This window comes from Aythya ferina (assembly GCF_964211825.1).
Source record: "Aythya ferina genome assembly, chromosome: 12".
NCBI lineage: Eukaryota > Metazoa > Chordata > Aves > Anseriformes > Anatidae > Aythya > Aythya ferina.
Genome location: NC_140308.1, coordinates 18,475,765 through 18,503,562, shown reverse-complemented (window position 1 = coordinate 18,503,562; position 27,798 = coordinate 18,475,765). Strand labels below are relative to the sequence as shown.

General features: G+C 35.8%; 1 protein-coding gene and 1 long non-coding RNA gene across 2 annotated transcripts in view; both read left to right on the top strand.

The window, feature by feature from the left end:
* Positions 1 to 26,295, top strand: part of LOC311443620 — a 38,688-nt gene extending 12,393 nt beyond the window's left edge. The window contains exons 3-4 of the long non-coding RNA XR_014697356.1: positions 180 to 338; positions 24,692 to 26,295. This is a non-coding gene — a long non-coding RNA (uncharacterized lncRNA). The remainder of the gene's footprint in view (positions 1 to 179; positions 339 to 24,691) is intronic.
* Positions 1 to 27,798, top strand: part of LOC311443619 (uncharacterized protein) — a 248,155-nt gene that overhangs the window by 25,763 nt on the left and 194,594 nt on the right. The gene's annotated exons all lie outside the window — the stretch shown is intronic.

The following is a 27,798-nucleotide window of genomic DNA, read 5'->3' as shown; positions in this document are numbered from 1 at the left end:
CTTTTTACTAACTTGGGCCTTATGAAAAAACAGTGGTTAACAAATGTGGTCAATTAAAGGTTTATTTTTATTTCCTCAAGGTGAGACATAGTCAATTATTTCACCCGTTTAGAAGAGTTGACTTCATGTTAGCCCAATTAAATATTTTAAGCAGTGACTATATTATATTTTTCTTCTAGCACACCCATCCCTTAGATTGAGAAGAACTTCACTGTACTGAGTGCTTTGCTTGTACAGAGAGCAGCTGCACCACTCCAGTAGTGCACTGAGGCTGCCTTTCTGACTTCTGTTTGGCCTGGGGGTTGTCCTGTCATGGAAGCTGGAAGTAGCCATTGCTTGTAAGTGAACCGATCATGCTGACTGTTCTTTCTAGTTGATGTTACATTGTGTTAAATTAAAAAAAAAAAAAAACGGGGATGGGGTGGGAAGGGGGAGGAAGAGAGAACAATAAGAATCATTGTAGTTAGAGGGGGGGAAAAAAGACCCATTAGTATTGTAGCGTGCACACAGACAGCATGACAACATTCTGTGTGGTTTTCGAATATTTTGCAAAGTCTGCCTTTAAATGATTAATTAACATAAACATTAGTTAACATACCTTTCTGAAGTTGTATTTTAAATAATAATAAGAATAAAAAATTTAGTTTCCCTCAATGAGCTCTAAGGAAACTTCAAATCCTCCTACCCCGGAGTCCCATCTGTTGCTTTCAGCACCTGTTTTTCAATGGTTCTTCCATCTGAGAAGAATTTGAACCTTCATTTAATCGTTTCCCTGCTAAAATTGCCTCCTTACGGAAACATATTTGTTAATTCCAGTGATATGCTGCCATCATAATCATCAGTACAGGCATACTGGCTGTGTATTTAAGTGAGGGATCCTACTGATTTGGATTACCAGAAGTTAGCCATTACTGTAATACCTGAAGTTGACTGGAAAATTCTCAATGTGCTACTTTTTGTTGTAAAAACTGGACAAGTTCCCAGGTGTATTTTCTTCATCCAAACACAGACTTTCTTGTCTGACAAAAGACATTTTTTTCACCTGGGTCCCAGTTTATTTAAATAAATTATCTAATATACATATATACAAATGACCTTGTAGTGACAGGTACTGGTGAGACATTAGAGACACTCAAAAGCAGTATAACTTTCAAACATAGGTGGAAATTTTATAATTCAAGACATTGTTTAATAGAAGCTAGGTCTAGAAGATTGATTCAACCAGAGGGAGAGAACTCAGGAAATTAGTATTGTTTTTTTTTTTTTTTTATTTTATTTTTTATTTTTTTAATGTAATTGAAAGAAATAGCAGCCATGGCTTTATAAGGAAAAATACTTACCATTATTAGAGATAGCAATAGAATAATAACACAGCTCATCACTTTGTTAATAAAGCTATTAAAGTGAAAGCTTGAACTGTCTTTTAAAAGCAATGTTTTGAACCCTGGTTCAACAAAACCTTTGAGCTTGTGTTTAATTTTAAGAACATGCTTAAGGTCCTTTTCAAACTTAAATTCCTCAGAAGTGTTGCTGAATGGGAGTGGGCTTATATATACACATTTATATATCTTTTTTTCCTAATCAGAATCTTATTGGTGTTACTTCCCAAATGTAATCCTTGTCCATATTTGGGAGAAAATTAACATGAGAAGCATCATCAGAAACTACATTATTTCTGCATTTTCTTTACAATTTGGGAGCTATTTGCTGAATGATAGTTTAAAGAAAATGTGCATCTTTTGCCTTTCCTCTAAAATTATTCTAACAAATACTTACTGAGGTTCTTTAAATCTGAGTACTGATTTTACTGGGTTGGTTACATTCAAGGTTTAGCACATCTCTAGCAGTAAACAAGCATGTTGGGCATGTTATTTGATGAACTTCAAAGATTTAAGCACTCAGCTTTAATTACTGATGGTTTTAGCAACAGCACAATAAAGATAGGCTCCTGCTTCACTAAATCAAAGAAATGTGACTGAGGGCCTTCTGATCCAATTGTTCTCATTTAGTTCAGCTCTCACAAACATGGTTGTAAAATATTATTGTGGCTTGAGCTGACATGAAACACTATTGTCATCAATCAAATGAAAAAAAAGTGCGAGAATCAATACATAACACAAAAGCAGTGGCTTCAGCTACTTAATCAATTGTGCATGTATTTCAGAGTTTTGTTGACCCACCGCCCCATTTTGTTCTCTAACTTCTGTTTGTTTATTTTATTAATATTTTTTAATATGTTATTGTGCAATCTGGTAAGGTTTAACAGCTGTGGGGATGAAAGGAACACTTCCCAACCAGGATGGCCCCTGAAAGACACTGCTACTATATAACATTCAAGTGCTAATGCTACTCAGTAAAGCTCTGTACCTTTTGGTTGTTCAGTGATAATAATAATATTTTGTTTCCCTGCTTGATGCAATTATGCACACTATATTGAACAGTTATGATTGTGTGGCTTGACAGGATTCCAAGGTTTTGCCAGAGATCCTGCTATATGAACACATTCAGAGCAGTAAGGCAGGTTTAATGGGCAAGTTGGATGAAGCGTGAGGCCAGCTGGTGTCAGCTGCCTCTTAACAATGGTAATATGTATCAATCACTCAGCATGTTTTTTTTTTTTGGGGGGGGGGATGATTTTTTTTTAATCCTTGAGGTCTCTTACCAATAAAATTTTTTTACTGGGATTTAAAGGGTAGTATTATTTAGAGGGAGGAGATGTGATGTTCCTTGCTGGCTTAATTTAAGCTTGTGCTGAATAGATAATCTTCAGCCAAAACAAGCATTAACAGCTGACACATCTACTGTCAGAAAGTTAATTGAAAGAAAACAGATGAAAACAAAAAGAAATTCTTGTCTGGTGAAAGAACTATATCTCTGCAGAGAATCCAATGCATGGTTTATGCAGTATCAGGTTATTCTTAATTTTTGCTTGATTTCTTCTTTTTTATTTGTTTATTTTTCCACATCTCAGTGAGGAAAAAACAGAACAAACAAACAAAACAAAACAAAACAGAAAAACAGTATCTAGGCGGGTACTTTTTTTGGTTTCATCTACATGTTGCAGACTGATCTGAACACAGGTTGCTGTCCAATTTCTTCTTCTTAGAAACCTAGCAATCTAAAAAAGCATGCTAATGGTTTCTTCTATTAGCAATTGGGCTCAGATCCTTTCTTTTTTGTATAAAGTCTCCTATGGATCAAATGTCCTCAAAAACATTCTGTATAGCTTTGAAATTTACCTATGTCTAACTTGATTTTTCTGGATATCACATATCACATAGCATTGTATCATCCCACATTAGCTATTGCCTGGCATTTTTTTTCTGTGCTAGGTGTTCTTCTACATGAGCTTCTTTCATACCTTCCAAAAGAAAGATACACACCAATTTCAGATACCTCTAAAGAAGTATCACAGTCATCTGCGGATATGTTCTGGAAGTCTTAAGTGAAGTAGGTTTCAATGGAACTTTCCAACTTGGAAAGTTGATGGTATATTTACATTGCACTTAGATCACACCTACTTAATGAAGCAAAGCAGAAAGTCATTGTGGTAATTTACGTTCTTCATCAGTTAGCATATATTCTAGAGCATACATTCCATAGCAAACCCATTCTGCAGTCAAAGTGAGCAAAGGTTTGTCTCTATATACACCTATGTTATTTCTAGCACAAGGTCATGTGGGGTATGTGTACTAAAGCTGCGGACACATGTGAATGAAACAAATTCTGGCCAAAAAGAAGCCATAAATACATCCTCCCTCATGACCCCAGAGTGGAATTTATATTGAGATTAAAGATCTGTAAGAATATTGGATACTATAATGATAGTGATTTATTTTGCTGAACTAAAAACTTGATATCAGTGCTATACATCTGCTATGGATAGCTTAACAAGGTTTTCTTTGTTTAATGTAAGCTTTAATAAAAGGTGAAGTAACATCCTCAAGAAGCTGAACTGATTATTGTTCCACCACATTAACTATGTTGTTATCTTTAAAAATAAAAAAATAAAAAAATTCAGCCATGACAAAAGCAAAAAAAAATAAATCCCTTCTGGAATTTTGTCTGATCTGTTTCCTTCAAAAATACCCCACAAATTACACAATGCTTTGTTTGGAAGAAAAAAAAAAAAGTATAATATCAGTTGGGGAAAGATTTTCAATTTTTTGCATTGATATTTTGGAGGGGGAGAAAGGGTACACAGAGGATGGACTTTGAAGACAAAAATATTGTAGCCAATTAGCTAAAATGTTACAATTGGTGCATTCTAAGCTTGATGGGCTCATTAAGCATTAAAACTCCTTGACATTTCCCTGTTGTAGTGATAAATAGGAATGAACAGTATGCATTTATACTTTAAATCGTGTCTTTTTGGCTTCTTCATCTGTTGTGTTTTACATGTTTAATTTTGCATCCATTTTATTAAAAAATTCAACATTAAAGTTTCTTTGTTCTTCTTCTAATTATCTTCCTTCAAAAAAACAACAACAAAAAAGAAAAACACAAAAAAAAACTCCTAGCTTTGTATCAGTGATATTGTTTGGTTTTAATGTTTCATAGTTAATGCTCATTGTTAATTTGCCAAAAGGATATAGGCTAATTTAGCATGTCACTGCTACTTGGTGAAAATGCCATCATTAGTGATCCATGAGTTTTACAGAAGCACAGAAAGGAAGGAAGGCCACCAGTCTTTAAAACAGTCCAAATGGTTTTAAGTGCATTTTTATTAAAGTGGTGGTGAAGAGAACCCCCTAAACCTTTTTTCTTTCTTTCCTTGACATAGTTAAATACATTTAATTTGAGTTACATTTAAATGGAGTCACAACTGCATCAAATTCAACAAACAGGCAAGGAGTGTGTTTTTTTGTTTGGTTGGTTTTGTTTTATTTTTTGAATGAGATTGTGTTAGTCTTTTTATATCCGTGAAATTAACATCAGGACTACCTACTTTCTTTTAAAACAAAACAAAAACAAACAAACAAACAAACAAAAAAACAAAAAACACTTTACCCCTTATTTTTAATTATCACAAACCTATTCCAAGTTCTGAAAGCAAACCACCTGCATGGATACTAGTAACATGGACTGGAGATAAAGGCTTATTCTGTCCTTTTATTTTTCTTTTCTTATTCAGAACTAGTGGATTCTGAAGTCCTCAATTATTCAAACATACATTCCCTACCTTTCTGTTAGGAGGAAAAACTCATTTTCTCTAGACTTTAACAGACAAGTACTAGGCTAATAATTCTTAACTTCTGTATTGGATCTCAATGACAAGGTTTTAGAAGCAGATGTGGCTGCTGGGGTGGCCTCTGTGGAAGGAATTCAAGGGCTGCCCTGTGCAGGACACAGCTGGTTCCAGCCAGCTTTGCAATGGACCCACCGCTTGACAAAGCAGAGCCATTTGAAGGAGGTTTTATTGCCTCTTTGAAAATGTTTTTAGGAAAGTGTGGAAAAACATGGAGGAGGAGAGAACAGAGGGAGCAAGAAGATCAGAGATGCAGGAGGTATTCCATAATACAGCAATCACAGCCTGGAAGGGACTTTGACCTGGGGATGAGCCCATACCAGAGCAGGTTCATAACTGAAATGAGTGAATATGACTGAAATGACTGCAGCCTGTGAAGGACTTATGCTGGAGCACAGGAAAACCATGGGAACATTTCTCTAACCCTTCTCAGAAGTTCTTCCACCTCTTCTACTTTCTTTGACCTTCTCTGAAGTTCTCTGAGCTTCTCTTACCTCCTCGATATCTTTGACCTCTTAATCTTCTTTGACCTTATTTGACAGTCTTTCTTCTGTCCTCTTTTCATTTCTGTCCTTCTCTTTTCTGATCTTTTCTTTGACCATCTTTTTCTCCATGTTGTCCAATATTTTCTCTGACCTTCTCTTCCCCTAGCTGACAATCTCTCCTTTTTTTTTTTTTTTGGTCTTCTCTAGCATCTTTTTTTTATCTTCTCCTGTTTCCTTCACTTCCCTTTTATAGCGCTGGATTTGCAGAATCACATTTGAGACAGGGTCTTACAAGTCATTGTTTTCAATTACATGTTCATGTGGAGCTGGATTAACTTATTTCTTTGGTCAGCTATGAGTTGTCAGCCTTTTCTCTTTGTATTGTGCATCATCAAGTCAATATACCTAAACGTTCTTTTGATTATTTTTTTTTAAATTTGAGCATAAAGCTATATGAGAATTTTTGCTCTGATCATCATTATATATCTAATATATATTTAAATATAATAATACATTTATAAAGATATATATAATTTAGGTTGTTCCAATTGGATACAGAGGTGACATGTTATTTTGTAGAAATCTTGGTAGAAAAAGGCTCTTGTTCATTTTTTTTTTCTGTAACACTGTATTGCTCCTGACCAGGAGCCCTGTGGACACTGAGGAGCTGGTAATCCACAGTACGGTTACTCTCAGTAACCCCAAAGCTGTGCTGTGCCACCAGCACATATCCCTTGGCTGTAGAATAACCTCAGCAGCTCAGCATGATGGAGAAACCTGCAGCAGCTTCTCCTTGGTACTGCCACTGCACTACCTTGGTGTCCTTGCCTTTGTCTGAAAGTGCAGCAAGAAGTCTCATGTAAACTTCTTTTTTGTGTGGTGGTAGAAATAATGAATAGAATTCTTTTCTTGTAAGAAAAATCATATAATAGCTGTATTGACCCAAAAGGAGAAGCTCCTCTCCACAGACAGGGGCTGTTCAGTGTGCCACGGAAAAATCCATCTAGGGTCTGTCTGATGCTAGACAAGTACAGGGTTCCCAGAATCTTGTAAGATTTACTTGCTACCTATATTCCTCTTTTTATTCTTTCTTATCAGAACAGCTAATTTATTAAGCCATTTCTTGTCAGGCCTTTGTTACTGAGATCCAGAAATAAACCTGCAGCATTTCTCTCTGTGCCTCCTCCCCAGCCCCTGCCGATTCTTCCCCATTGTGAAGCAAACACCTTTTACATTATGGTATCTCTATTTATCTTCTTGGAAATTGTCCCAGCTTACATTACATTCAACTCTTTTTAATATCATTGCTACCACTTAAAACACTATGTAGCATTGTGTGGTTTTGCTGTTTGTGTTAGGAAAATTCCCACTGTATGTATGTTTGGGGAAGAGGTTCAAACTATTTATCTAACATGCTGTGCAGCTAACCACAGAGTTGATTTTCCGTATTTTATACGTTTTTCCGTATTTTATAGAGAGGGTGATAACAAGGTAAATTCAGCTTAGGAAACTAAATCTTTTTTCCCATTCCTAAATTTTAATTCTTCTCCTCAGTGTCCCAGACTTTAGGTTAATGGACAATCAGATTTCATCCAAGATGTCTCATAGCATTGTAAAAAGAAAGCATTTGAAGATATTTTCTCTTCTTTCTTATTTGAAATGGAGTTTTCCTTAGTGCTGTGGTCTCATTTTTACAGTGGTTATATTCATCTGTCATTTTGCTTAAGCAGTCACTCTTTAGGTCTTGATTACCCTTGCTTTGGGCAATCCCTTCTCTTTTAAATAATACGATGAAAGCAAATCCAGTGAGGCTTGCACAATGAGACCTTTAAGGTGCCGCCCAATCCTATTTGGTCTTGCTGCGACAAAGATTGGTCTTTCCTTTCATAGAATTCATGAGCACAAATGCAGTTGTCATTATACTTATAAAAAGCAGCCTATGCATGCAAATAGTTATTAACAGTATCAATGCAAGACTCTTTGCATTGCTGGTTGAATTACTAGTAACAGAGATGTTTGTCAGTACCAGGGAATAAAAGCATTTCTTTTGGGAAGATCACTGCAGTCTTTCTGGACAAAACACTGCATGGGCTCTTAATATTTTAATATAATTTTAATATTTAAGAATATTAATATATTAATATTCTCCTGATTCATTTTAAAATGAATTATGGCACGCACACGATTGGGTTTTACTTAAATTGATAAAAAGCCAAGATTCAATATCTGTTCAATATCCAGTTTAGGAAGCTGGTTCATGTACCTCAGTGTAATCTATGTGGATGAATCCTGTTGGTTCATCCTGGGGTCTTCAGGGTAGATTTATAAATAACTAGTGATGCAGACAGCAGGGGAAAAACAAAACAAAACCACAGGCTTGACACAATGAAAGCTGATAAGAGTTGCTTGCATCTCTGGGGCCATTGATTTAAAAACCTAAATACCTCTTAAACCTGTGTTACAGATTGTGAATTGTTGTTCTCCTAGATGGTTTTATGAATAATTCAAGTAACTGAACAGTACAGCCTGATCTTTATCACAACCTAGGAGAAAGAGCAACAGTTTCTTCTAGTATCTTTGGTTTTGGGGGTGAGGTTGCAAAATTTTTGAGTGCTTTGCATCAAACCTCTCCTTCTGTGTTGTGTCTGCCTGACAAGTAGAGACACTCATCACTATTTAGACCTCAGTTGCAGGCAGAGTGAGTAGCTATGATGCCACTTTGTGCAAATAAATCAAAGATGCTAATTCCTTCTGGAGGTGTTTGATAGAGATTTCTTGTTTCCTTTGTGCTATATGATCTAAGTCATAATTTAGCTCATGTAATCAGAGCTATTTTATGTAAACATAAAATATTTGTAGAATTTATATATATTTTATGGACTTCTAATGGTAAATGCAACCCATTATCGAACTCAAAATTCATTTATTTATTTATTTATTTATTTATTTACAAAGCCAACAATGCTGAGCTAAAACTGAGAACCAGAAATAAAGCTAACTGATCAACCTGAATAGAATTGGACTGTATGAAAAAAAAAAAAAAAAGGTAGTAGGAAAAAACATGGAAAGAACAATATTTTGTGTTCAAGTTTTGAAACCTAGATGCATTGGAAAAGCATCTGTTTACTTTTTGTGCAATAATTACACTGACATGCAAAAGAACTATAGATAGCTATATTAATGTAACTGAGAACTAGGAAGGGTTATTTGATATAGGCTATTATTTTTGATGTCCCAGTCAGTGCACAGGAAAAGCGGCCTGGATGAAAGCCTTGATAAAACTTCATTGTTCAAATATATGAATAGAAATGTTTAGCTTATTGCTTTAACTTAAATTCTTTAGCAGAAAATCATAGGAAAAGATGAAAGCTTAAAATTAAAATAATTAATTGCAATTGAAAAATGTTTCTCTTTCTGGCTCAATTAGGCATGTACTTAAAATCAATTTATTGGAATGGAGTCTGAAGAGGAAGCTGAAATTAGTTTTTATGCTTTGATACTGGAGTTTATAGAGTGAAGCCAAAGGATTTTTTTTTCCCCTGTTGTGTTTGTTTAGGAAAAGTTACACAGAGCTAGGTAAATATAATCATTACAGAATTTAATGTTTTGCTATGGGGTTATTTGCACCAAAAACAAGCAAATAACGAAAAGAAATCTGAAGCCAAAAGAGATAAATGAGATTGCTACAAATAGGAAGAAAAAAAAAATCATTTGTGAATATGAATGCTGAATAATTCACATTTTCTGAAATGGAATACACCATATAGTTTCTTTCCTAAAGTTACTGAAAAGTATTTTTAAATATGAAAATAAGCAGCACTAAGTTGCACCAAGGTTTTTGTGGGAAACCATGAGATTTTCTGATAGTTTCCACAGTAGAAATGCAAAATTAGATAAAAATACAAAGCTTTCTTCTCAAATGAAGTTTACAAATCTGCACAGGCATTTTTTCTTTGCTTTATTGATGCTTGCACAATATATATCAGCAGCCTAGTATACTTCCAATCACAATAGCACAATACTCCACTGATGACACCTGCCATCAGTTCCTTAGTTTCTGTCATCTCTATGGTGGCTCTAGCTTTTAAAGAGTTCATTCATTGGAGAGGAAGGAAAGGTCAGTGATCTCTTATTGTTCAACAACACCAAGGGGTTTTCTGAGATTGGCAACCAGCAGAACGTTGCAGTGCAAGTATTGTATAAAGCTGGCAGCATAGGCTTGCATAGTAGATCAGCGTTGTATGGCAAAAATAGAAAATGACTGATGTATTTTCTAGGTCAGGGCAGAGGAAGTTAAATAAACAAGGATACTAATGACTTGAGTAGGGGAAGGTTGTTATTAGACACATATTACACCAACTGTGAATGGGCAATAGTATTTTTTTTAATTTCACTCTACAACGATATATGAAGTCCTGAGCACTAAAATGCTAACCATTATTTTAACAAATTGGAAATAATACCATGCTTATCTTCGCTTATGTATCTCTTAGATATAACAGCACTGAAATAGTAGGCATTAGTGTGGATAGAGTTGACGTATCTTCCATTCTAGGAGAATTATTTTGAAGAGAAATTTCCAGACAGTTGCTGTGGTACTTGAAGGTGTTTCTTATTTCTCTTCTTCCCTTGAAATGTATTGTTTGTTTGGATATGAAAGAGGAGTCTAGCTACAAGTGCCTTACTTTTGAGACATTTTAAAAGTCTGTAATTGTTTAGAGAGGTGGAAAAAAAAAAAGTAGTTTAATAAATGCTTTAAATCGTTTGCTTTGTTCCAAAAAAAGTTCTTCACGGCCATAGCAAGTCTCATATAAGCTGGTGGAACTCTGGGTTTTCTGAGATACTACTTAAGAGACTGAAGGCAGCAAGAGGAGGAATGACTCCTAAGGCAATAGGATGGTTTCTCCAGATCTTTAAAGGTCTGACCCTGTGCTTCAATTTGGAAGTGTGTGAGTAAGGCCTATGTTGTCTGAAGAAGAAGTAATTAGGAAGAACAGGCTCAACGGAAAAAAGAGCATTGAAAGACCATTTAAGGTTCTTAAAGAAAACTAATTTGTTTCTTGACTCTATTCTTCATTTGTAGCTATTTCTTAATTGTTTTACTCTTCTGAACTAAGTTTGAAAAACAAAAGTTTTGCCATTGAACAGCTCATAAGAGTAACCTTTACTAGAAATTTATCAGCTTTATTACAATGCTGAGCAAATTTCTAACTGCCTTTTGAAAAAAACGATGAAAGTAATTTTTTTCCTTTTTTTTTTTTTCTTACAAATGATAACTTTTCTCCTATGTAGTCTTGCTCCTTCTTTGTAGAAAGAACAAGACAAGGTTAAAATATCATTGTTTATTTAAGATAATTGTTTGACAACTTACATTTAGAATTTGCACAATTCAAGAAGAAGTCTGTGTAAATGTGACATAGGCACAAGTGACAGGAGCTGATCCTTAGCCTTCAGAATGCTTCTCTAAAGGGAGTTTTGATGCAGAACAGGTGGCTTGGCAGATAAATCTCCACCTGGATAAATCATGAGACATCAAAGTAGCCTGTTCTGACCTTTCTTCCTGTAAATCCAGACAATGCTTCTGCTACCTAAGGTGGAACCAAGGAAGATATTATTTTCTGCCTTGGCTTTATAGTGATTTTTTCTTAATTTTCTTTATTTTTACTTTAATTATTTTTGTCATTCATATCTATGTTTTTAAGTAATTTTGGATTATTGCTAGGGTAAAATATGTGCAGAAAAATTAGAATGTTTGTATATTTGTAATAGAAGAAAAAAATGAAATCTACAAGGTTTAATTCTGAGGTAATTTCTCATTACTAATCAGGTAAGACCTCACAGGGGTTAGGTGAGACTTTGGCCCTCTCTTTGGAACAATTTAAAACAGAGCTTCTTTTTTTAAAAAAATGAATTTATTTCAGTTAAAAATAAAAAGGCATTTTATTTTTAGCCTTTGCAAAAAAAAAAATAAATAAATCAGAGTCTATATCCACAAGACAACCTAAGAGTTGTCACCAAACTGCCACATAACAAGCTTATATTGTCCAGGAAAATATATTACAATTTTATCTACTTGTACTGTTCAATAAAACATTAGTATCTCAGCATTTTTATTTAACAATAGGCAACCTTAGGCCAGTAATTATGCAACAATTATAATCATAAAAACTGTCCCCTGCTGCTCACCTAGAAACAAGAATATATTAAACCAGAACTAACCATCTAAGAGGAAAGCAACAAACTACGCTCATTTTTAATGCCCCTGCAGTGCACCATGGGAAGCTAATAATTCACCCTCTAATTAGTATCCCTTCTGCTGCTGTTGGCGCAAGGACAGACAAAGAGGTATCCGCTTCATTACAAACTTGCCTTGGTAATCTTTAAATGTCTTTCTTCTCTGCAGGTTGAATGCATGCAATAGGGGCAAATAGAATGTGCAATTAAAAAAGGTTTGCTGGTATTGCTATTCTGACCATGCAAGCTAAGTCTAATGAGTATACTGAAAAATAATAAAAAAAAAAAAACATTTAAATGCACTTTTTCTCTTTTTGGCTATGGCATATTTCTTCCTTTTTGTCCTTCATTAGTTTCTACATTAGCAGAAAAAAAAGAGGATACACCAATGGGATAAGAGAGTGATAACTTTGCAGCATAACTGCAATAATTGCGTTGTTCAGACTTTGAGAAGTTGGTAGATGTCCTTAATCTGGTTTGAGAAAAACTGAATGACGGTAGGCCTTAGTGCTTTAGAAGACTGAGTTTATTTGTTTCAAGAAAGTATATCAATATTAATGCATTTCATTTTAAAAACCAGAATAATTTTGCCACAGGCCACTATGGGTTCAAAATACTATGAAGTACTTCTATGTTATTTTTAGTGTAGAAATTAGTGATAATATTACTGTTACATTACTACTTTCCTTTAACTGACTTGTTTACATATGCACAGTGTACTTGTTAATTAATTTAAGCTTATTAAAGAAAATGTTACATGCCTGAGGGTATTTTCAGCTTGCCAATGTACAGCCAATTCCAATTATTATCAAGAAATTTTAGTTGTTGCAATGACCTGCTTGTACAGTAAAAACAAACAAACAAACAAAAAGAAACAACAACAAGGCAGCAGTGCTAAGAACTTTTGCTCTGGTTCAAATATGGCTTAAGTCAGTTCACTTATTTCCATTTGATAGTGATCTGGGTGAAGTCCATTAGCAGTCTTGTAACAAAACTAGGTGAAATACTGCCACTTGAGTTAATTTTGAGGATTATCTTCTGAGTTTCAAATTACCTGCCTGTAACTTCCATTTATATCCAGTTCCCTGTGTGAACTTCTTGTCTAATCACTTGGAGAGTTTTGTATGCTTAGGGGAGATCAGTATCATGTTTTATTTTTTTGCAGACAGCCAATAGAAAAATCAAAAGTCATTCATAATCACTCCCATCTGAATATGCTCAGCTAAGAGCTGGTGGGGGCTGCGTTATCAACGTGAAAGGATGCATCACTCTTACTCAGCAACACTCTAGCCTCGGTGGTAGAACTAATTCTGTCCCACAAGCAATGAAGCTCCTTTAAACACCTTTGTGTGTATCTGTTCCTGGCTCACTTGTCACTCTTTCTCCAGTGCTGCTGAGCAAGTTAATCCTTCATTGTCGTGGTTCCGCTCAAGTGGACAGCCGAGCTCCACCACAGCCGCTCTCTCACTCCCCCTCCTCAAAGAGGAATGGGGAGAAAATATGTGAAAAGGGCTCAAGGGTTGAGATAAGGACGAGAAAATCACGCAATAATTATTGTAACGGGCAAAACAGACTCAGCATAAGAAGATAGTAAGATTTATTGCTCATTACTAACAAGCTAGAGAAGTGAGAAACAAAGGAAAGAAACCAAAAGCACCTTCCCCCCCATCCACCCTCTTCCACCTCCTCCCTCCGAGTGGCGCAGGGGAACGGGGGAATGGGGGTTATGGTCAGTCTGTAGCGCTCCTTCTCAGTCACTCTCGTCCCCTGTGCTGTGGGGTCCCACCCATGGGATGCCGTCCTTGCTGAACTGATCTGGTGTGGGCTTCCCACAGGCAGAAGCTCTTCAGGAACTGCTCCAGATATAGGTCCGTACCATGAGGTCCATCTCTCAGGAGCAAACTGCTCCAACCTGGCTCCCCCACGGGCAGCAGCTCCTGCCAGGTCACCTGCTCTTGTGTGGGCTCCTCTCCACGGGCTACAGGTCCGGCCCGGAATCTGCTCCGGCAGGGGTCTTCCACAGGCAGCAGCCTCCATCGGTGCAGGGCCACCTGCTCCACTGTGGTCTCCTCCACAGGCTGCAGCGTGGAACCCTGCTCCACCGTGCTACTCCATGGGCTGCAGGGGGACATTCTGCTTCACCATGGTCCTCACCACAGGCCGCAGGGGACTTCTGCTCCGGCGCCTGGAGCACCTCTCCCCCTCCTTCTGCACTGACCTTGGCACCTGCAAGGCTGTTTCTCACTCCCTTCACTCTCCCGGCTGCTGTGTGGCGCAGCGTTTTTTTCCATCTTAAATATGCTCTCACAGAGGCGCAAAACAACATCGCTTATTGGCTCAGCTCTGGAAAACAATGGGGCCCTTCCCAAACATGGGGCAGCTTCTAGATCTTTCTCACAGAAACCACCCCTATGGCTCCCTGCTACCAAAACCTTGCCACGTAAACCCACTACATTCATATTAGCTGATACTTTTACCTGTGATCCTTTCCCTATCAGCCTTCCTGTCCTACTGGTTTTTTGTAAGCTCACCTTACCTAGTTTTTCTTAATGCTCTATTTGCCTTCCTACTTCTTTCACCTGTTCCTACTGCTCTTCCTCTGCTCAGTCCTAGCTGTCCCAGTGCTTATCTCTTCTACTTTGCTATTGTACCAAGAAATGTCAACAAGGAAAACTTGGTGGCTGTAACATAGAATAGAGCACCACTCTAACAAAATATGTAAATGAAGTGGCTGATCCAGCGTTGACTAAAGCTTTTTATTATTCTCATGAGCCCTGGACTGGTTCCTAAGCACCAAATTTCTAACAGACAACAAGGAAAGAGTGGATGTTTTGTCTCCAAAATTAAATAGGATCTTAATTTGTTGTTCTCTCTGTCTAAAATAAATATATTTCAGAGTTTCTCAAAGGTGAGTCAAAGGACATACAGTACATAAGTTGCAAGTATAACTATTTTTGCTATCTTAGACTGTGCGTATACCTGAAGAAGGAATTTGATGCCATTTTAAGCTATCTTAGGACTCATGTTGGGAAATAAAAGGTCTGGAGGTTGTCCTGTTTTAAAATCAAAGAACAGGTATCTTATGGAAAGCTTACAAGCTCTTATCACTGATGTATCTCTCTGGGGAATAAATGGAGAATGTGATTAATTATTTCCATAAATTTAGCCTTAGCATTAGATTCACTTTGCAACGTCAAAATTTGATTTACTCAGCACTCAATCATATCAAAATTACTTTCTAAAGAGTTACTTTGAAAGGTAATTCAGTAGTAGAAATTGTGCATAAGAAAATAATTGGATATAAATTATTATTATGTGGTGTTTTAGTGTAGCATGAAACCACATTTTGCATGAGTAAGAACAGAAATAAAAACAAAATATCCTAATGATATTCTCTTTAAAAACAACCATACACTTGTAATAAAGACTAAACCATAGGGCAACTGCTAAATTGCCAATGACACTGTGGAGTTAATGGATCTGAATGTAGTACTAGAACAGTCCCCCAAATAGCCATTAATCTCAATGGAGATGCTTTCTGCCTCAGTCATTATTGCTTATTGATCTGACACATTTGATCATAACTTCTCATCTAATTATGTCACAGACATTTGTTCTTATCCAATTATGTGGTGCACCGTATCAGGTTACATTGTTTTTCATAAAATACTTTGTCTCTCCTTTTTTTGTTTGTTTGTTTTGTAATACTGTTTTCCTGGTAAAAATGAGCTTAAATGTCTGGACCAAGTTGTGGAAATACTTACTTAAACACGCTAATTTCTCTGGGGCAGGCCAGAATCTGTGAAAGGGAAACATGAACATCAGCTAGCCATGTTGGTTGTTTTTGCTTTGTTAGAACTAGTCTTTCTCAGGAAAAATGTCAAGGTTTTACTCTGTAAGAGGGTGTGCGTGTGTGTGTGTTTGGGGGGGGGGGGGAGTGTCATCATGAAAAACTTTGTTTTTATACTTTTTAACTCCATACGTCCTTTATCTTAAATGAGAGCTTCCCATTGCTAGTCCTTGACACTCTGGCTCAACGAGACGTTGTGCTTCACTTACGTCCTCTGTGTCATTCAAAGTTTAATGCAGGGAAATGGAGCCAAACAAAGAAAACATCTCAATGACAAACATCTCCGATTTTGCTTGTTCTAGTAATGAATGATGGCACCTTGGGGAATTATTATAATAGTAAATATAATAAAGTTATAAATACCAGTAAATAAATTAGTATAGATTCAAGCTTCATAAACGATATTTTAATTATATTACTTTATTTTTTCTTGGCTTTTATTTTCAGAGGTATCAGTATTTCTGCAAAAATTGTTCGTGTTAATCAAATTATCATTGATTGTTTTTAATCCAGAAAACCTTTTTCCTAAATTTATGTTTAGACTATAGGAAACTATCAACAGTTAGAGTCTGTTGCTCTAGTAGAAAATGTTTTAATTCAAGATTGCAATTTTTAAATGTAATTATTTGTTGTTCTTATCCAAATATGTTGAATTTCTACTGTAAACACAATATTTTTCTTTAACAAAACACGTTACTATTTGGTGAGATGTGAGGTTTTTACTAAGGAGAAAAACAAAAGCAGAAAGTTCTTGTTTTAACAGATCTTTACTACCAGCAATTTATATTGTCTGTTAAGGAAACCCTTGGCATAGCAAAAATTATAGTGGAGACTTTGCTGAGAAGGAGAAAAGGCATAAAACGTGTAAAGTTGTTAGAAGGATGGAAGGGAATGGAGGACTCTATCATTAACATTCTAGGTTAAGTTTCTTGTGTATCTGAAGTCCTCTAGATTACATTCAGCTGACATGCTAATTTTTGCATCCCTTGGGCTTTAGAACACAGTTTTGTACCTAATAAGTCAATGAGAGTTTTCATTCTTAGCTTCAATGCAATTGACTTCAATTTCTAGTTTCTGCAGGTGAGACTGAGAATAAACAGCAATAAAAAATGGAATAGTAACTAACAAAACAGATACAAGTATTTTAACATCATTCTTAAATAGCTTTTTAAAGAGGCCAGTATTTTACATAATGGTCCATTATTACTCAACCCTATATGTATCATATCATGATACATATTATGTATCATAAATAATCTTGATTTAAGGTATATAATGTGTAATAGACCTGCAAGTAAAGGGTATCTAAAGATGTAATTACCTTGCTTATGAAAGGTTGCCTCAGAAAATGGTTACTCTACACAACAGTAATGTACCATTATGCTAATTTTTCATATACCACAGCTGCTCCGCTCGTTATATGTTTTCACAGATTTTGTAGTGATAATCCACATATTGGCCTAGTTTGCACAAAGGATAAACAAAAATATTTCTCACTGTTTATGATTAATCACTTGAATATTTTAAACATTAGAAGGTTCTAGAATATTCATAATATCTTAGACCTAAACTTCTGAAAACTAGAAAAGACATCTTTAATGGAGTTTTATGGTGTTTGCATAACAATGCACAATTGAACAGTAAGACTATCAGCATCAACACTTTGAGTTCTTGATCTGTATCAAGTATCTGTAAGAATACAGAAAGTATCTGTAGCCTATGTGATTCCATTTAAATGGGTTGAGATCCAGGATCTCTAAACATGTTAGAAAGTGATGTTTAGCATAATGGAAATGTCACCAAATGTTAGTGGTGACAGTGAAGACTTGACTGGCTACTATACGTAGGTGTAGGTACATAGGGAGCTATGGCTTTGTTAAATATATTTGTACCTACCTGTATTTGAACAGTACTTGTTTTCCACTTGTATTAATTGAGAATTATTTAACACACCATGGTTCTTTAAAGGACTACATTGTAAATTACATTTCTTTTCTGAGCTGAGCTAATGTTATTGGGCTGAATATTTTGTGCATGCACAGGATCAAATGATTATTAATAGTTCTAGTCTTTCCTGGGTTGCTAGCTGCACAATAATGAAAAAAACAGCATGGTCAAGGTACAAATCAGCTTGAAACATCTCCTGTGAACTTTTAATTCTAAATTAATACATAGCAATTAAAAAGCTTGTACTTACATATTTCTTTTAGACTACACTAATGGTTTGGAAGTAACAAAGACAGACATTCTGATTAGAAGAGACCAGGAATTCACAGATCAATAACAGAATGTTGCAATACTTTCTGTAAGTCTGGATGATGTATTTTCTTTCAGAGACTTTCACTTTCAAAGTAATCATGGAAATTTGTAATTGTGAGATGAGAGTGCTTTGCTCCACAAATTCTAAAATAATGTAAAATTTAATATATCTATGAGTATATCTGTCCTGCTATACACATTGCAGTAAAAATAATATCGCTTATATCAACTGAAGAATACGGACACACTTGCTTCTATGCCAACAGAGGCTATTTATGATGGAATCTCCTTGTGGGAGTGACAACAATATTTTAGAGCCCACAGACTATGAGTGTTTTTTTTTTTTTTAGAAATATTGGGCTCTTTGGCCTTAGTTACAGTGACAGAATGCAACTAGTGACTTGGCTCCTGGGAGTCAAGGTTTCTCACATAAACTGCACAACCTTTTTGGAGAAGGTATAGCCAACAAATGCATTTCATAAACAGGTGAGGGCTCTGTGATCTACACTGGAGGAAAGGATTTCTGAGTTCTTTCATAATTTCAGAAATTATTGATGGATGAAGAAGAGTTAGAAAACCCACAGATTTTAGACAATGAAGCAGTTAGAACAAATTTTCCATTTAGTGAAAATTAAAATGTTTTGTTATGATAACTAAATAATTAAATATTGGATGAAGACAATTTGGAATAAAGATGAATAAATTTATTTAATTTGCTTCTGACTTTCCCACTTTATTATAGTCAATGCTATCAAGAATCATTCACTGCGGATGTTGGATTTTGATATATACATATATATATATTTATTTTTTTTTCCACTGACTAATTGCATTTGACTTTTTGTCTTGTATATTTCTGCTTCAGACTGATTTTTTTTTTTTTTTTTTTTGTCTTTTAATCTGCAATGTCATTGATGCATCATCTTTTTCTCTGTTGAAAGAAACAGGTTGAGGGGTTGGATTGCTGAGACAGGATTAACTGTCTTTCTGTTTCTACAGATGTTGCAAGCTGCTTCTACTGTGTAGGGTAGTAATTATTAATTAATTTACTCTACTTTGTAAAGTCTGCCCTCAACCCTTCCAATCCCCATTCTTCAAAATAAAAAGTTGGACTTTAAAGTAGTAGGTGCCTAAGAAGAAGGAAGGTTTTTGATGCTGTCGCTAAAACAAGTACCGAAGAGCTTGCATTATCCATCTCAGAGTTGGTATCTAAGATATGTACTATTTGAACACCAGTAAAAATTAGCTGAGAAGTTTATGTCATCCACAGAGCTGAGCAGGAAAGTGAGAGGTACCCATCTGTGGACATCTGAGCATTTCTTATAGAAAATCTGTTGGGCTGTTTCTGTAGCATTAGAACCATGTAGCCTACCACAGAGACTTGGCCTTTAATGCCAAGTCATTTTGGTTGCTACACCTTGCATTCTTTCAAATGTGCTGCTCTTCAGACCAGTCTCTGCTCATACAGCCTCTGTGTTTTTGCTGCTGCTGGAGGATATGTCTGACAGCCTTTTTAGAGTCTTTCTGTGATTTTTCAGGTTCTTGACATGGTCTTTGACCTAGCTGCCTCAATGTGCTGCTGCTACTCCCTTGTCTCTGTTCTCCCTATTCTGTACAAAATTTATAGCTGGATTGTACAGCCTCTGTCTTATGTTATAATTTAAAACTTTGATGCGATCTTTAACAGAAATACCTCAGTTGCAGGAGTGCAACATCACAAGTATGGATGATTACTGCAATCTTCACTTCCACCACCTTGGACAGGCAGGTCCCCAAAGGGTTACTGTTAAAGCAGGTACAAAAGGGGGGCAAGCTGTCTACTGTCTATGCCTGTGTCAGCTCTAACATTAGGGCACAGATGAAACAATTCTAGTATCTCCTAAAGGGCTGCACAGCAGGATACATTGCACCGGCAGCTGCAGTATGTGTTGAAAGGCTGGAGCAGATGCTCTCTATTCACTGTGCTCACCACTGCAAATTTAGCACCAGCAACTTTCACAGACTTTGAGCCCTAGATATTGGGACAATATATTGACACTCAGTAGGGAATCATACTAGAATAAAGGAATAGTCTTTCTTTCCTTCCTGTCTTGCTCACAAAACACTAGAAACAACATGAATCTTACTGTTCAGGATATTCTGCTAGTTCATGAACTGAAACCTATTTTCATGCCTGTAGAAAGCTGTGAAGAGTATTATTCATAAAATGTCTACCATAAAATGTAAGTAGTGCTATCTGAAACTGCTGATTTCACTATGGCCTAAAGTGACTTTTTTTTTAACTATTCCCAATAAACAAATATTCCTATCTGCATTTACTTGCTTTGAATTTTATGGAAACAGCAGTTTTCTCACTACAATAAACCCAGATCAAAAAGTGTTTTCTTTTGAATTCAGATCAGCCAAATGGGCATCTCTTTCTGAATTCATTTGTGCAGCTGATCTCTGATCTGCAGTATAGCTAGGAGTTTCATATGGTAAAAGGGGTGTAACTCATTTGCACTGAATAATGTATGCATATATAATACGTGCAAAACAGCCAGAAGCCAGAGAAATATCCTCCAGCCATCTATCTGTGTTTAATAAAATTTACTGTCCTTTCATGGAACTCCACTCCTACAAGTATCCTTTAAAATTTAGATTAGATGTGTTTTACCTAAATTATTGTACTATCAGAGAGTACCATACTACCATCTTTCAGTGTGTTTCTTTTACAAAGCAGGACGGGAAGATTAGTTCAAAAGGATATAGATAACTATTTTACATTACTTATGAATTCCATGCATCATTTAAGAATCCATTAATTTTGGTCTACTTGTTAAGATATTGAATACCTCTAATTCTTAGGATTTCCCATGGATGTCAATGCAGAAGACAAGTGCACCTATTTTCCATTGTTACTGTTACATACAAGCTCTTTTTCTCTTACAATCTGAAAATGATTTCTATAATAAGAAAAATATTAGAATGTATTTTTCTGGAATTTGACTGATATTAATTTTTTTTTTTTCAGTCAGTCAAAATCTTATGGGAACCCTATGCAGAGGGAATGCAGATCATTAGGCAACTCACTATTATTCAAGTTATGCAAATCTTCATTATGCCCTGTTGTGGCAAAAAATATTGGGCACATTAGCCATGGCTGCTGAGCACTTATATCTCCAAGTGAAGACAGTAGAAGGTAAAGGTGTTCAACCTCTCTGAAAGTAGGGGTTATTACATTAAAATAGATCTATCATACTAAATTGAAATGTTACAAGTATACTAAGAGTTCTCTGACATCTACTTTAAAATATGAACCTCTGGGGACTGGTCTCACACCATAATCTGAGCTGCAATATGAAAAGTTGTACTTTCAGAGCAAGCCCTATAACTGTTAGGCCTCTTTCCTATTGTTCACATATCTTTTTCTTTCTTTCTTTTACTTTTTTTTGTTTGTTTGTTTTGGTAGACATTTGTTCTTCCTCTACAAGTTGAAGCTGTCACTCTCCTCTGTTTTACCTTGTTATCTGGTATTTAAGTATATATTCTCCTAGCTCCCAGCTGCTCCCTGATCCTGGTTGCTGTAGGATCAGTGCCAAGCATGGAGCATGCATTATGATCAGGTATGCACTTGCAGCTCAACCTCACAACCAACAAGCTTGGAATCCTTTGCAGTCCCATGGGTTTGTAGCCCCGGAATGGGTCCTTGTATCAAAATTGTGTTAGCAGACTGCAGCAGAGGGCTACAGTTTAGATGGCCAAGAAAGCATATGTACCTATGTGGGCGTAATATATATTGGACTTTCTATTTACTTATCATTACTAAGATATCACCATTATCATCATTTGTGCCATTTAGAAGCTTCCCTGGAAATAATATTCTGAACAGTATAATGATTAGAGATATTCTCTTTATTTTGTTAATCCAGATTTAGAAAGACTACCAAAGCGTTCTCAGATGTTGATGACACAATTGCATGTTCTGTGTTAGCAGCTGATTTTTGTCAGCTTACACTTTGTAAACATTTGGCAAGGCATGTGAGGTTTTCAGTCCATCTCTCTCAAAATGACTTTACTGAAGGGGATAGATATTGTCATGCAAGGGGAAAGAATCTGCAAATCCGGTGGAGCTGGTGACCCAGCGGGTCACAGCTTGGCTCCCGGTTTACTCTGGGGGCAATGAAATAACATTGTTCTTTGTTTGAGATTTCTACCAATGCCACAGTCAGGTACCTGGCTGTGCCCTTTCATGTAGTTCCCAACACATGCATTAGGCTTCTTTCTCGGTGCTCTATCAGGGTAGCATTTCTGTAGTAATCCCTGCAGACGCAATTATTCTGTCAGTTTTGTGTGCTCAAAATAGGAAGGAAATCCAATTCCATTCCTCATCTCTACCTCCAGCAAGACACAGTTCTTCCAACACTCTTCTTTCTCTCAGGTTAAGTGTTGTAGCTGTATTTGTTTTACCCATGATGTAAAAAGCAGCCTTGTAACTTTTCTGTTAACCTAAGCTGTTGGGTTACCCCTATGATGATGCAGAACAGATGCATGAAATCATGTAACATCCATTCAGGTAGCATGTTAGATAATGAGAGAGGGCATGCAGTTAACAGATTTTTATTTATTTATTTTTAATAAAAATAATTTTCAGCTTGCATTCAGTAATGGCCCAACTGCTCATGACTTAGGGTTGTGAGGAGTGGCCAAGTAACGCAAGGTAAATTATTCATTTGCTTAAAGCAAGTCTATAGGCCAGTGATCTGCTTAAGGCTGCCTTAGACCTGCATCTTAGTGCTGTCAGGATTTCTCAGACTGAGAAGGATTTTTTGAAACTTATTTGATGTGGAGTTTTATTACATTTGAACTGAAAATGAGCTGTTCTGGAGGAAATCCTTGGAGAAGCTCCACCAGTATAGGACACAACAAACAGCAGCAGCTGCAGCATCAGCATGCTCCTCACACTTTCAACTAGCAGCTCAATGAAAGATTTTGGCAAGGCAGAAGACCCAGTGGATGCCAGGTTGGCACTGGTACCTGTTGTGTTTTCTTGGTCTTATAGGATTGAAAAAAATAATAAAAAAGGTAGCCTGTGTTTATGATACTGCAGCTTGAGATGAGGGGGAAAAGGGAAAAATAAATTATTCTTTTTAGAGTCCCTTCCCTGTCATGGCCTTTTGCCTTTGTTCTTCTGCGTTCTTCATCATATTAATTAGGAAAAATATTCAAAGTACTGATGTCAAAGACAGTTTCTGGAGTTGGATGATATCTTTTAAGGATAATAATTTAATGAATATTAACACTACAATTTCTTCTATATATTGGTCCATGTTTTCAAATTTAAATATTCAAAGTCATGCTGATCCCATGCAGTATCTCAGCACAGAACAGCTTTGCCCTCTTTCCAGAACCAGAAGAAAACAGCTGTGCCACTGCAGTGTAATGCAAAAGCTAAGTGGGGGACCTGCTGAGGACAAAGACTATCAATTCAAGAGAACTGGCAATATGACTGGTGGAACTAAGTAGCTTCATGTGGCTATGCGTTATATAAATATATCAGCTGAGGTTGGTGCTAGCTGGCAAGTTGCTGCACTGTGGTCTATTGCAAGATAGAGAGATCCTGAAACTATTTATTTGGCATCCTGTTACACTTATTTGTCACAAGCAGCTAACCATAACCCTTTAGGTCTTGAAGAACGTTCTAGTTAAATGTATGCATTTCTTTATATTATGTATCTCTGATGTTACTATGTTTATCTATCTTCATACATAGCCTCTCTAAAACAGAACAGACTATGTCTCTCTTGCGTGATCTAGAAGGAAACAGAGGTCATTACCTTAATTACTGTACAATAACTTTTTGAGCAAATACACCCTTACTGGAACATTTTATTTTTTTTCCATTTGAGTTGCCTCTTTTCTTCATATATTTCTTCATATGCTGTCCCCTTTCTAATACATATCCAGCAAAACCTCCCTATGCAGATAATGTGACATTCCTTGGCAGTCTTTGATTTGTTGCATGGGAGAATTAAATTTTGCTATTTTAAATTAAATACTTATAATAACACCTTGGATTTTCAAAGGATAATATTTCATTTTCCTAAATGACTGATTTTAGTTTATCTTCATTTCCTATTTTCAGAGATCATAGGGATTTTTTTATTATGATTCTTAACTTAATTACTATTCTTAACAATATGAAAACTTTTTAATAATTAAAAAATCTTAGAAGTAGGCCTAATTTATATATGTACAATTATTTGAATTATACTGACATCACATATCCTTTCATAATCTAGCAATTGGTTTTCCCTTATACTATGACTTTGTTTAACATTTTCTAATTACTGGAATGAGGAGAGAATGGAACCTTCTTAATGTATGTTTTGTGCCATCTCTTAGAAAGATTTCCAGAGCTATGTATATGGGCTTTCTTTGGTAATTTCAGCAGAAACTAAATTTGTGATGAAATGTGTCCTCAGTATCTGTCTTCGTGAGGTGTGTTGAGGCTCTGCAGATACCACTAGTTTCTAATTTACTTGCAGGCTAAGTTCAAGTTGCTGATCTTTACCTGTAAAACCCCAAATGCCTTGGGACTAGGTCACCTGATACAATTTGTGACATTTCTTGCAGGTGCCATCAACAAATCACCTGTGACAATGGGCCTCATCTTTAAGAGAATGGACCTGATGGAGAGGATGTGTTGTGCTTGTTTCTTCAGTCTTCACCCTGTAGAGTTTCTGAGGACGAGTTGGTTGAATTAAATGGTCTAATGGAATATATGAGTGCACAAATTATGAATACCATACTTATTTTGTTAGTTTGTACTTAAACAGCAAGATACACTTTGTCAAAGCAAGTCAGATCCTCCTAGTTCTCTATGGAATGATTCCTGTTGGGTTCAAACAGAACACCAAGGCAAGGCATAATTTGATTACGAGTGTTTTCTCTATGACAGAAATGAAAGGTAAGGAGAGAGCATTTAAGTGAAATATGTTATTGAAAAGGAATAATGGTGTGCTGAGTTTCATACACTAAAGAGCTGAACTTGGTTCTCTTTCCTGGCACAGAAGCCCTATGGAAAACTGGGTAAATCACTTAAATTCCTAACTCCAATTAATTTCAAGAGGAATAAAATATCTAAATACTGATGAAGAGGCAGGCTTCAGCCACTCTCTGAATTGGTTAGTTAAAGTGGATAATAGCTTTTTTAAACTTTGAGTATTATAAAGAGGCATTCTGTGCATGGGAAGTAGTCACATGTTGCAGTGATGGACACCATATTCCTCCAAGGTTTGCTTGTATGTATCTCTAGAGCATTAATGAAAATGTTTGTGATAACAGAAGTATACGTGTGGTTTTTTTTTCGTGTCAGTAGACCTGATGAAAATACAGTGAGATCCAAATTATTCTCTCAGTAGGGAGAATTACTTAATCACAGAGAGAATCATCTAAACAATTTAATCACAGTGTGGATATAAACTGTTTTTTGTGGACTCAATCCATATGTCAATCTTCTAAGTTCTGTTCTTGCAAGTTCAGCACATTTAATAGGGGTGTATGTTGTTAATCTGAATGATTTTTACTTCCGGACTTATGAATGATGAGAAAAAAAAAAAAAAAAAGGACTTATTTTTTGTGGAGATTACACAGATGACATGGGAAAGTATAAAAGAGGAAAGACTGGCAAAACAGAAGATCAGAAAAGGAATTTGTTTTTCTACTGTATAGGTGAAACTAAAAAATCGAAAGCAAAGGATCTAAATGAAACTCAGTTTCTGATTTCCTCTAAGATCAAGTATGCAGCAATAGATAACACATTTAGATTTAATAGAAACTCATAATGAAAGGTAAGTTAGTAAGAATTTAAGAAAAGCTGAGAGTAAATAATTTTATTCACACTTGTCAGCTAGACTGAAAAACTTACTTAGAACAAACGTGAAAAGATAGTAGTTGCCTTTGAAAAATATATGAATCTTCTTAAACTATCTAAATAGGTGATTATATTTTATATTATGAACAGCTATGCTCAGAAGTATGTTTCTGGAGAAAAAGAAATACTAGGTATCAGCATGATTCCTGCTTCAATCGCAGCCGTAGCAGATTTGAGCAATAGCTTATTTTATAGATTTGTACTTGCGTTTCTTTAAGGAGATCAAAGCAAGTTTGATACAGTACACCAGTTGTAGAAAAGACTTTTAAAATTCTCTAAGTAGAGTTTGACAGTCTTGTTTTGAAAAAAGTATTTTGATAATTAGGTTCTGTATTTTGCAAAGACATGGATGCTTGTTTGTCTTTATGTGCCTCGCTGAAGTCAGTGAATTTATGCATGGAGAGTTAAACTACTTATATGTTTATGCAGTCGAAGATTTTGACATTATTTATTGTTTAGCTGTTCCATGGTGCAGTTGTCTTCTGAAAGCAAAGTGGATGAAATGCAGAAATGTTTTTTAAAAGGGGGAGGAAAAATGTGCTAAATGAATTAGTACTTATTGGCAGTTGAGAATTTTGCAACAAGATTTAAAACAACACCGAGAGATAGTAATTATTTACTGTGCTTCAGCTCCTTGAATGCAAATTAAGCATAAGCTAAGTAGATCATTACCTCTGTTTTTATGTCCGCATAGATAAACTGTAAGGAAAAAATATCACTGATATGAGAAAGTGTACCTATACAATTATCTGCTCTCTTGCTGTTTACCATGCAAAAGTCCAAATGTTTTATTTCACCCTGACCATGTTAGCATGAACAGGGAGGTCAAAACCATTAGCAGATTGATCCTTCTCACACACATTTTATGGCCCTATCCACTGCTAGTTTCACTTCAATGAGTTTTCTATTTCTCTTTCAACTAGCTAATTTAAATAAACAAAGTTTGGGGTTTTCGACTTGGTTTATCTGCCACTTTCTCTGTACTTGCCTTTTTTTCTGAGCTCTCTCCTCTTCATCTCCTTAGTCATTACCTCCTGCATGCTATCTTACTGTTTTCAATTCTTTTTATTATTTTTATGAGACTTTCTATTGGATAGAAGTGTTTCGTCTTAGGTAATCTTTATTGATTTTTTGGAAATGTTTCCAGATTCCTCCTTTTTTTTTTTTTTTCTTTTTTTTTTTCTTGTGGAAAGCTACAGGTTTTCTTAAGCATTGGAATTCAGCAAATACAGCCAATTGCCATCTAAGACTTATTAGCAGCTTTAATTCTTGAGAATCTACATTTACATTGACATTTACATGCCTATGTCTTAGTCATTTTTCTCATAATTCATCTACAATAAAATAAGAAATTCTTTAACATAAAATTAACATTTATCCTAACAAATGTGACTGAATTGCTCATCACTCTTCTAACAATGTTTGATCAAACTGCCAGTCATTCAGCTTATTAGTGTCAGTATTTGTTTCCGATTTTATTCTTCAAGCAGAATTATTTTCAATTCCTCCATTTCTGCATCCTTCAGTACTCCTTATACACAGGGCTCTTTTCTGGCTCACCTAATCTTTCATGACTGGATTCCTGCATCAGAGCTCCCCAGAAAACCTGAGGTCTCTGGTGGTATCTGAACAGCTGTGCAGAGCTGAACTCTGCTCCATTGTATTTCCTATGGCATTATTTCTCCTTGTGTGTTTACACTGTGCTCTCAGGAACTGGGAGTGAAGTGATTGTGCAAGCAGATACGGCAATTTCAGGGTGCTTGTGTGAGTGTTTGTGCAGAAACCCTTCCCAGGAGACTGGTTACTC